This window comes from Lontra canadensis, unplaced genomic scaffold (genome assembly GCF_010015895.1).
Source record: "Lontra canadensis isolate GAN:19392208 unplaced genomic scaffold, GSC_riverotter_1.0 scaffold1591, whole genome shotgun sequence".
Lineage (NCBI taxonomy): Eukaryota > Metazoa > Chordata > Mammalia > Carnivora > Mustelidae > Lontra > Lontra canadensis.
The window spans coordinates 1-10,172 of record NW_022632575.1 but is presented as its reverse complement, the minus strand read 5'-3'; the positions used below and the strand labels follow the sequence as shown (position 1 = coordinate 10,172).

Genomic DNA, 10,172 nt, shown 5'->3' with positions numbered 1-10,172 from the left:
CAATAAGTTTCATAAAAATATTAAGTCATTCTGGAAAGTAGAAATCTCCATTAGCTGGAGCCTGGGTGGCTCAGTCATTAAGCATCTGCCTTTGGCTCAGGTCATGATCCTGAGGTCCTGGGATGGAGCCCCACATTGGGCTCCCTGCTCAGCAGGAAGCCTGCTTTTCCCTCTCCCACTCCCCCTGCTTGTGTTCCCTCTATTGCTATGTCTCTCTGTTAAAAATCTTTAACTAAAAAAAAAATCTACATTAGTTGCCGATTCTGCTAAGAGACGTCAAAGATGGGGTTAAGCCACATACCTTATTACTATTTGAATCGATGACATCATCTGTGTAAGACTCACCATCATTTAGGTATCATTAAAAGAAAACATTGCCATTTAAACTACAACACAATGCGAAAACATTATTAGAATCAGTGAAATAGCGGCGCCTGGGTGGCTCAGTAGTTAAGCATCTGCCTTTGGCTCAGGTCATGATCCCAGTGTCCAGGACACTGGCATCCAGCCCTATATCTGGCTCCCTGCTGAGCAGGAAGCCTGCTTCTCCCTCTTCAGCTTCCCCATGGCTGTGTTCCTTCTCTTGCTATCTCTGTCATAAATAAATAAAATCTTTAAAAAAAAAAAAAAGAATCAGTACTCTTTTCACAAGCACAAGTAATTACAATATTCTGAGGAAACCACATAAGCTGAGAGCACTGATAATTACTGGTCTAAGGAAGTCATATAAAACAGTTGTAATCAACATGCTTAAATTCTATCCTCAGTGGAATTTTTAAAATGGAAATTTCAAACCCAGTCCTTCAGAGACATGAGGCTACCTCCAAATCAGGATATAAACAATTTGGTAATTAACAGTTTAAAGAGGCAATTAAGTTTCAGTTAATAACACTGATGAATATGTAAGAAAACATGTGGAATTCTCAATTAGATCATGACTCTTTTCCTCTCTAGATTGTATGCAGGTGTCCCCTTCCTATTGAAAGATTTTTTTCCCCCTTTTTAAAAATTTTTAAGTAGGCCACCCTACCCCCACCCAGGGTGGAGGCCAACACTGGGCTTGAACTCGTGACCTGGAGATCAAGACCTGAGCTGAGATCAAAAGACAGATGCTTAACCAACTGAGCCACTCAGGCTCCCCTTAAAGATTTTATTTTATTTTTTTAAAGATTTTATTTTTTTGACAGAGAGAGACAGTGAGAGAGGGAATATAAACAGGGGAAGCAGGAGAGGGAGAACCAGGCTTCCTGAGGAGCAGGGAGCCTGATGTGGGGCTCAATCCCAGGATGCTGGGATCACAACCTGAGCCGAAGGCAGATGCTCAGCCCTTGAGCCACCGCCCCAAAGACTTTAAGTAACCTCTAAACCCAAATAGGACTTGAACTCACAACCTCAAGATCAAGAGTCACATGCTCAACCCACTGAGCCAGCCAGGTGCCTCTCCCGCTCCTATTTAAATATAGAAGGCTAACAGTATCTTTCATGTGCTAGAGTCTCTGTGTTTACAGACTAAGTCTTCATGTAGCATCTCCCAGGTCCTCTAATTTCAATTTTTTTTCCTAAAAGAAAAAGGAGTTTCAAAAATTACTTTCAATGTAATTGAAATTCAATTCAATTTACCTCTTCTTTGGGGCATCTTCCAGAGTTTTTTGAAGGCTGCCAATTGTAGCTTCCACACTCTTGAGTTGTCTTCTGCTGGATGGCTTTGTTGTTTGTACATTTACTGTGCTTAACTCAATTTTCATGCCCTTAATAATATCTAACAAGTCTTTTTTTGTATTCTCCTTTACACTCTCTGGGCTCTCTGTTTCTTTGGAAATCCCATGCGTTGGAGCAGACTGCTCATCTTTCTTGCTATAATTCACACCGTTAGTCCCAAAGTATCTTTGGACATTATTTTTTGTCCTAGAAAGAAGCATTAAAGAAAAAAAAATGAAAAATACAATCCAAAATAATAAAGGAAGGATTCAAAACACTGCTTTTATGTGTTTTTAAAATTTTCTAATTCGAATCCTTCCCTTTTGTTTTTATTATTGTCAGCAACCATAACAAGAGCAATTTAACATTTTTTTTTAAATTTATTTATTTATTTGACAGGCAGAGATCACAAGTAGGCAGAGAGGCAGGCAGAGAGAGGAGGAAGCAGGCTCCCCACTGAGCAGAGAGCCCCATGCGGGGCTTGATCCCAGGACCCTGAGATCATGACCTGAGCCAAAAGCAGAGGCTTTAACCCATTGAGCCATGCAGGTGCCCCAAGAGCAATGTAACATTTATTGAATATATACTATGTGCTTAGTCTGGTGCAAAATATTTATTACATTTCCTCATACCCGCAACAACTCCGTATTACCCCCATTCTGCAGATAAGGAAAACAGAAACCAGAGAAGCAAAGTGATTTACCAAGGTCATGTAGTGCAGGGCTCACTAAGGCCTAAGATACACTGGTGAGTCACAAAGGGGTTACAGGTGTGCTGAGACTGACTGATCTCAGCTGGGTGCTGCCTGGGGCTGCTGGAGCTCCTATCTGTTGCCTCCCTCCGTTTACCTCAAGGTTTGACACAAGATCATTTTCTATGCATTCTGTGACATTTAAAAAAGGTGATAACTTTGTGATCCACCATCTGTGGTGGAAATATCACCAAGATGAAAGATTTTCATAAAAACCTTATGGGGAAAGACCACTTTCCAGGATGAACCTTCGGATACAATAGAAACTGTAAAGGCCAAGATTCGGGATCAGGAAGGAATTCCTCCTGACCAGCAGAGACTGATCTTCGCTGGCAAGCACCTGGAAATGGACGTACTCCGTCTGACACAACTTTTAAAAGGAGTCCACTCTTCATCTTTGGCTGAGACTTCACCGTGGTGCTAAGAAAAGGAAGAAGTCTTACACCACTCCCAAGAAATTCTTCTTGAGAATTCCTCATGAGAGAAAGAAGGTTAAGTTAGCTGTCCTGAAATACTATAAAGTGGAATCAGAAGTGCCCTTCAGATGGATGTGGTGCTGGAGTCTCATGGATAGCCACCGTGACAGACATTACTGTAACAAGTGTTGTCTGGCCTATTGCTTCAACAAACTGGAAAACAAGTAATTGTATATGTGTTGATAAAAGACATGAACTATGGGGTGCCTGGGTGACTCAGTGGGTTAAAGCCTCTGCCTTTGGCTCAGGTCATGATCCCAGGGTCCTGGGATTGAGCCCCGCATCGGACTGTCTGCTCAGCGGGGAGCCTCCTTCCCCCTCTCTCTGTCTCTACCTGCCTCTCTGCCTACTTGTGATCTCTGTCAAATAAATAAAATCTTAAAAAAAAAAAAAGACATGAACTAACATTAAAAAAAAAAAAAAAAGGGTTCCACAGCCTGCCTGGTTGGCTCAGTCAGGTAAGTGTCTGCCTTTGGCTCAGGTCATGACCCCAGGGGTCCTGGGATTGAGCCCATCAGGCTCCTTGCTGGGGAGTCCACTTCTCCTTCTGCATGCCGCTCCCCCTGCTTGTGCCCTCTCTCTGCGTCTCTCAAATAAGTAAAAATAAAACATTAAAAAAAAAACAAAGGTTGCAAAAACCATGACAGAATAATTAAATTGCAATTTAATATTCTCAGACCCCAAACTGACTACCAAGTCCTTATTCTTAACATAATACTACCTCTTTAAAAGGTATAAAAATACAGATATTTCTTTTTTTTAAAAGATTTTATTTATTTATTTGACAGAGAGGTCACAAGCAGGCAGAGAGGCAGGCAGAGAGCGGGAAGTGGGCTCCCTGCTGAGCAGAGAGCTCAATGTGGGGCTCGATCCCAGGACCCTGAGATCATGACCTGAGCCGAAGGCAGAGGCTTAACCCACTGAGCCACCCAGGTGCCCCCAGAAATTTCTATTAATAAAAAAAAGTTACTTTCTTTAAAAAACGTCTGAGTATTATTCTAATGTCTGGGTGTTATTCTAATCTGATCAACTTTCTCATTGAGCTGCATGTCATTTAACTAATCACCATTTGTAAACTAAGCTGAAATGGACCAGTAAAAAGGATATTCAATGGCTACTTTCCACTTTTTTCATTAAATACATTTGTGAAAAAGAATGACACAAATGATTCCATCTATTTCAAATTCATGCAAAAGATCTGCCAAATCTAAGTCACCCAAATATCTAATTTTTTTTGTGGTGTTAAAACCTTTTGATACTTGATATTGAAGAACTTTTTTTTTTAGAGATGCGTTTATATATTTGAGAGAGAGAGCGTGTGAGCAAGAACGCAAGCACCAACAGAAGGGGCAGAGGGAGAGGGAGAAAGAATCCCAAACAAGCTGAGCACGGAGCCCGATGTGAGGCTCAATCTCAGGACCCTGAGATCATGACCTGAGCTGAAACTGAGCCAGACATTTAACCAACTGCACCACCCAGGTGTCCTGATATTGAAGAAATTAAAAAGCTAGGGCACCTGGGTGGCTCAGTCACTTAAGCATCTGCCTTCCACTCAGGCCACAGTTCTGGGATCCAGCCCCACATCCTCCACGTGGGGCTCCCTGTTGAGTGAAGAGCATGCTTCTCCCTTTCCCTCTCCCTCTGCTCACACTCTCTATCTCAAATAAATAAATCTTTAAAAAAAAAGAAAACACTAAAAAAAAAACGTAAAAAGCTAACGAATGTGTTAGATTAGAAAGGTAAAATGTACAAAAAGTCATTCATTAAATACAATGAATATCTACTCTGTGCTGGATACTATACTATGCATTGACCATTGCATACAAGAGTAAATCAGAATCTCATGGTCCTTATCTTTCTGAAGCTAACAGGCTAGAACACTGTTTCTCAAACTTCAATATGCGTAAGAATTACCTAGGCCTCCCACCAAGGAATCCTTATTCAGTAGCTTTGAGGAGGGACACAAAGTGTTTGCATTTCTAACAAACTTCCAAGTAATACTGATATTGCCCATCAGAGGACTGCATATCTGAGGAGCTACATGACACACGTCCTTTAATCCTTACAATCTCACAGGACAGGTTTCACTACTTCGGTTTTATACAAGAAACTGATGCTTAAAGAGGTTAAATCAGTGGTTCTTAACCTTTAGGGATCATCTGAATTACGCAGGGTGCTTATTTAAAATATATTCCTGAGATTCTTAGTTGCTAAGTTTGGTATGCTGCGCAAGGACCTGCATTTAACCAAGATGCCAGGTGCTTCTGATACAACTCATCTCAAGACCGCACATCAGACCCTGGGCTACATAGTATATCAACTTCTCAAACCTAGCCAATAGCAGTATCAGACTAGGGACCCTTTAATGAAAGAAAAAAAAATGGCTATTGCCAAGAATTCTGAAACAAACTATTTGATCTGCTTATAAAAATGTGAAAGGCTATCAACTAGAGGCACTTAACAATTAGAAAGCAAAACCAATTACATAATGATTATAATCAGTACACAGGATCTTCATCATATCATTCAATATATGGTACGATTCAGTTTAGGAAAATATTATTTCAATGTTAAAGTTGAATATTAAAGGTATTATAACAAAGGTGGCAATCAGGAGAATCTCACATATAACCTCCCATCTTTCAATGTTTCCTTCCAAGACTACTACCGGGCCACAGAAAGTAATCTATGTTTAGTACAGGAAAATCATGTACCGGCAGTAACTCCCTAACACTAAAATAATAAAACTTCAGTCATAACCTCCCACCAGGGCTTGTTTCCACTGAGAGCATTTCATCAGCCCTTCAAGTACAACACATCCAAAGTCACATTCAAGAGCTCCCCTCTCATACTGACTAACCATTTTTCACCCTTCTATACTGAAGGGGCTTCTTACCATAACAGATATTTTGAATTCTAAAACTATGACATATTTTAAAAGCTTTCTCAAAGCTGCTCTTCAATCTTCTATTAACATTAACAGTACACCTGTCTTGTAGGGTAGCCTGCTTAAATCTTTTTTCTACCTTATCATTATTTCATATGCCACATCATATCAATTCTACCTGTGCAGTTTTTCTCCTCCATCCAGCTACTTTTTCCCATCTCCACTGCTACTAACCTGCTTTGAGCTACACTCAACCATAGTGACCCTGGCCCCAAATCGTTCTGCTTGGACTATATGCAGTAGAATTAAGTTTCCATAATGATGAGAGTTCTTAGAGAATAAACAGCAAGACGAAGTATGTATGACTACTTTTCTTGCTTGGCTAGCTCCAACCCTTGGTCCCCCTTTAGATTTTATCGGACTTCTTTTCCAGAATGGATACTCTGAACCTCTCCTGCAATAGTTAGCTGTCCGGACTTGCTCACCCAGCCGTGACTGGAATAAGCATTCTGTGCTACCCACACCATCTCAGCTTCACTCCGCTAAACTTGAATTGCATGCTTGAACTACAAGCTTCGTGGTGGCAGAACTGTTGTTATTCGGGGTTTAACGCCAGTATCGGTACAGTGTGAGTACTTTAAATGACGAATCAAAGGAAAAAATGGAGGCAGGAATGAGACCGTTATAGTCTCGGGAAGTTAAAAAAAAAAAAAAAAAAAGAAGGGGGGGTGGGGGAGACAACTCTGCTTCTGGAGTCCGGACTGAATGAGGGGTGGCGTGGCGGAGCGCTCGGGACAGGAGCCAACCTTGTACCCGTAGCTCTGTTTCTCACTCACGTTATGACCTTGGGCAAGTCATTTTAGCTTTCTGGGATTTCCCTTTCCTCAGCTTTAAAGCAACGGCCTCTCAGATCCCGCGGGCTGGAACATCCCCCCCAGGAAGCGGAGAATGACCACTGAATGCCCCGGAGGTTGCCTTGACACCCGCAGGGCCAACAGCGCCGAAATGTGGTACCTGACCGTTCTGTGCGGAGCACCGAGTAGCACAATCGCAGCCTCTGAACCTCCAGAGCATAAAGGGAAGCGGGAGAGAGGGCGTAGAGGTAGGATCGCGGAGACCCTCGGAAACATCGCCAAGAGACAAACCAAACTGGGAGCACAAACGATCAGACCGTCCCTCTGCCAAACACGTCCCCCGCTCTCTCTTTCCGTTCCGCAGCCTGGCGCGTTCCGTCCCTTCACGTTCCGGTGGGCAACAGGGCCTGTAACTGAGTTCCGGGCTCGTCCGCGGCCGGGCTCCGTCCGCTGTGTCCAGGCGATTCTAGTGGCCTAGGTGGAGTGGATGCCTGAGTTCAGCCAAGATGCGCTGGTTCAGGCATCAGGACCCGCACGGGAGAGGGAGAGTGGAGGAAGTGATCTAGTGTGCAATATTACTTTGAGGGGCGGGGAAGAGGCGGAGAACTGACCCTACTGGGCAGTGTCTGGGGGTCGAAGATGCCCAGCGTTCATCACATTCTCAGAATGGCCCGTGGCCATAAGGTTAAAAAAGAAAAATTACCCTGGAACATAGAAATTAGTATTTCTTTTCAGTCTCTGTTCTTGATGTAGAGTCAAAACATGAGACGTGTATGTTTCTTCGCCCGCCCCCCACCCCAAAATTGTTTCAGAGAGAAAAATGTGCAAGAGAAAGGTGTGGTTTCGTCCTGCCCTTGAGGAAGGCCGCGGAGGATGAATGAGGGGTGGTCAGACCTCGGAGTGCATGAGCACAAGACCCGGGAGGAGGCCGGCTGATAAATCACGTGCGAACCTCTGGACTGGACTTGCATGGTGGTCGCTGAAGGCTGACGTCAACTTTCCCCCTACCATTTCAAGAGAGAATCAAGATCGGTGGCGAGTTTTTTGTAAACGGAAATACAGAAAAGCGTATGAGTCATAAACATGTTGAGGAAAATGTGCCTCATGAATTAGTAAGGACTGAAATTTACCCTAGCTCAACTTGCTTCCTTTCTTCTTTTTTAAATTTTTAAATAAAATTTTGAAAGATTGGTTGATTGATTTAGAAAGACTGAAAGAGAGTACGAGCAGGGAAAGGGGCAGAGGGAGTCAATGTCCAAGCTGACTCCTGCTGAGTGCACAGCCAGAGGTGGGTCTCCATCCCAGGACTTAGGAGATCAGGACCTGAATGGAAACCAAGAGTCCAACGCTCAAACACTGAGCCACCCAGGCAGCCCAGACTCTCAACTACTGCTTTCCAAAAGAGGCCTTTAATGATTACCCTAGTTAAAATAGCCTCCTGCACCACCCAGTCCCACTCTCTGGCAGGGATCGCTGTTGTCTACCAATCCCCATTTGCCTCTTCCTCTGGAGTTTTCCCTCTATGTGGCTACAGAAGAAACATTTCCCAGCCTTCCTTGCAGACAGGTACCTCTACATTTTATCAACAGAATGTGAATAGAAGTGATGTACCCATAAAAAAAAATGGGCACAAATTCCCCTAAAACTTTTCCTCTTTCTTCCTAGTTGGAATACAGACAAGATTATAGGAGCTGAAGCAGCTAGGAGATGGAGAGGTGAAGGCTTTCAGAGATAAAGGTGAGAGCCACCCTACCTCGGTCCCTTGCTGCCTCCTCCAGACTCTCACAAAGGAAGGGGGGAGGGGAACACTTCCTTCTTGTTTAAATATATTTCTTAGTTTCTCTGTGACAAGTAGTCTAGATTGTATCTAAACTAAGGTACCCTCTATGTCAAAACCTTGTTTCATTTTCTACAGAGTACCACCAACAGAAATTTATCTCATATTTATGTGCTTTTGTTATCTCACTCTGACAGAATGTGTGTTCCATGAGGGAATGGACTTTGTCTTATTCACTGCTGCAGTTCTAGTTCCAAGAACCATGCCTGACATATGATAGATGCTCAAAAGTATTTGGGGAATACATTAATTATTTCCAAGTACAAAATAGGTGCAGAGAGTTTAGGAAATTTGCCCAACTTCTTGCAGCTAATCAATGGCAGAGCTAGATTCAAACTCAGAGCCACTTAACTCTGATATTCTTGTTCATCTTGGAATACCTGAGGGTTTATGATTTTACTTATGCATAAAGTCACATGGAGGCGCTCACTAAACACATAAATGAGTAGCTCAAAAGATCTGAATCTGAGATTCTAGCAAGCACCCAGGTGATTCTGGTGCAGGTGGTCTTCAGACAGAATTTTGAGATATACTACAATGACAGTATGGCTTACTTAGCTATTCATAGCTCTACATTCACTTAGGATACACATAAATAAAAAGTGTTATAATTGGTGTACTATTAAAAGTGATGATCAGACTATTACTTCTGATGAACGTCAAAGTCATAATGCTAGCAAACAGAGCCAGACGTAAGAGACCATACACTGTATGATTCTGCTTCCATAACAGTGTGAAGAAGACACAGCTAAAGGGAAGAAATCAGATCAAAAGTTACCAGGAAGTGGGGATGGAAGGAGGTGATTGGGTACGGCAGAACATGAGGGAACTTTTTATACTTATTGAAATACTCAGGGCGCCTGGGTGGCTCAGTGGGTTAAGCCTCTGTCTTCTACTCAGGTCATGATCTCAGGGTCCTGGGATTAAGCCCCACATCGGGCTCTCTGCTCAGTGGGGAGCCTGCTCCCCCCAGCGCCGCCTGCCTCTCTGCCTGCTTGTGATTTCTGTCTGTCAAATAAATAAATAAAATATTAAAAAAAAACTTATTGAAAAAAAACTGCATCTTGATTCTGGTGGGGGTCATGGCCTTTCACACTTACCAAAACTCAAGACTTGTACACCTAAAATGTGTGATTTTTACTGTATGTAAATGATATATCTCAGCAAAACTGATTTGAACAAAAAAGTTAATTAAAGCAGTTAGAAATCTGCAATTATAAAATTGGTGACAAATTAAACCACAAGAAATTTAATATATCCTAAGAAAAAGAAAAGAAAAAACCTGTCCTTTGAAAAAGTATAATTTGTGCAATGGTTCAAAGCAACCATTTATAAAAGCAACAAAAATGTAGCCTGAAAGTAGAAAATGTTTTTCCTTCTTCTTCTATTCTGCCATGGAATCACTATTCATTTTCTTCTCAGTGCCCCGTGAAATGCACTTTCTAGAACAATGTGCCTTTGGCAAGAGGCAGCAAATCAACTGAAATAGGTCCTGATATACCTCAGGGACTTTGTCCTAAATGTCTCATGAAATTCTACACTAATTAACTTGACAGGCTTTCCATGAGCGGAAAAGGCAAAAATTATTCTATATTCCAGTTACCGATTGCTGTGTAACACACCACCCCAAAACTTAATGGCTTAAAACAATTTATTCTCTCTCACAGTT

General features: G+C 42.3%; 1 pseudogene; it reads left to right on the top strand.

The window, feature by feature from the left end:
• Positions 1-2,651: 2,651 nt before the first annotated feature.
• LOC116863549 lies at positions 2,652-3,176 on the top strand (annotated as a pseudogene).
• Positions 3,177-10,172: the final 6,996 nt, after the last annotated feature.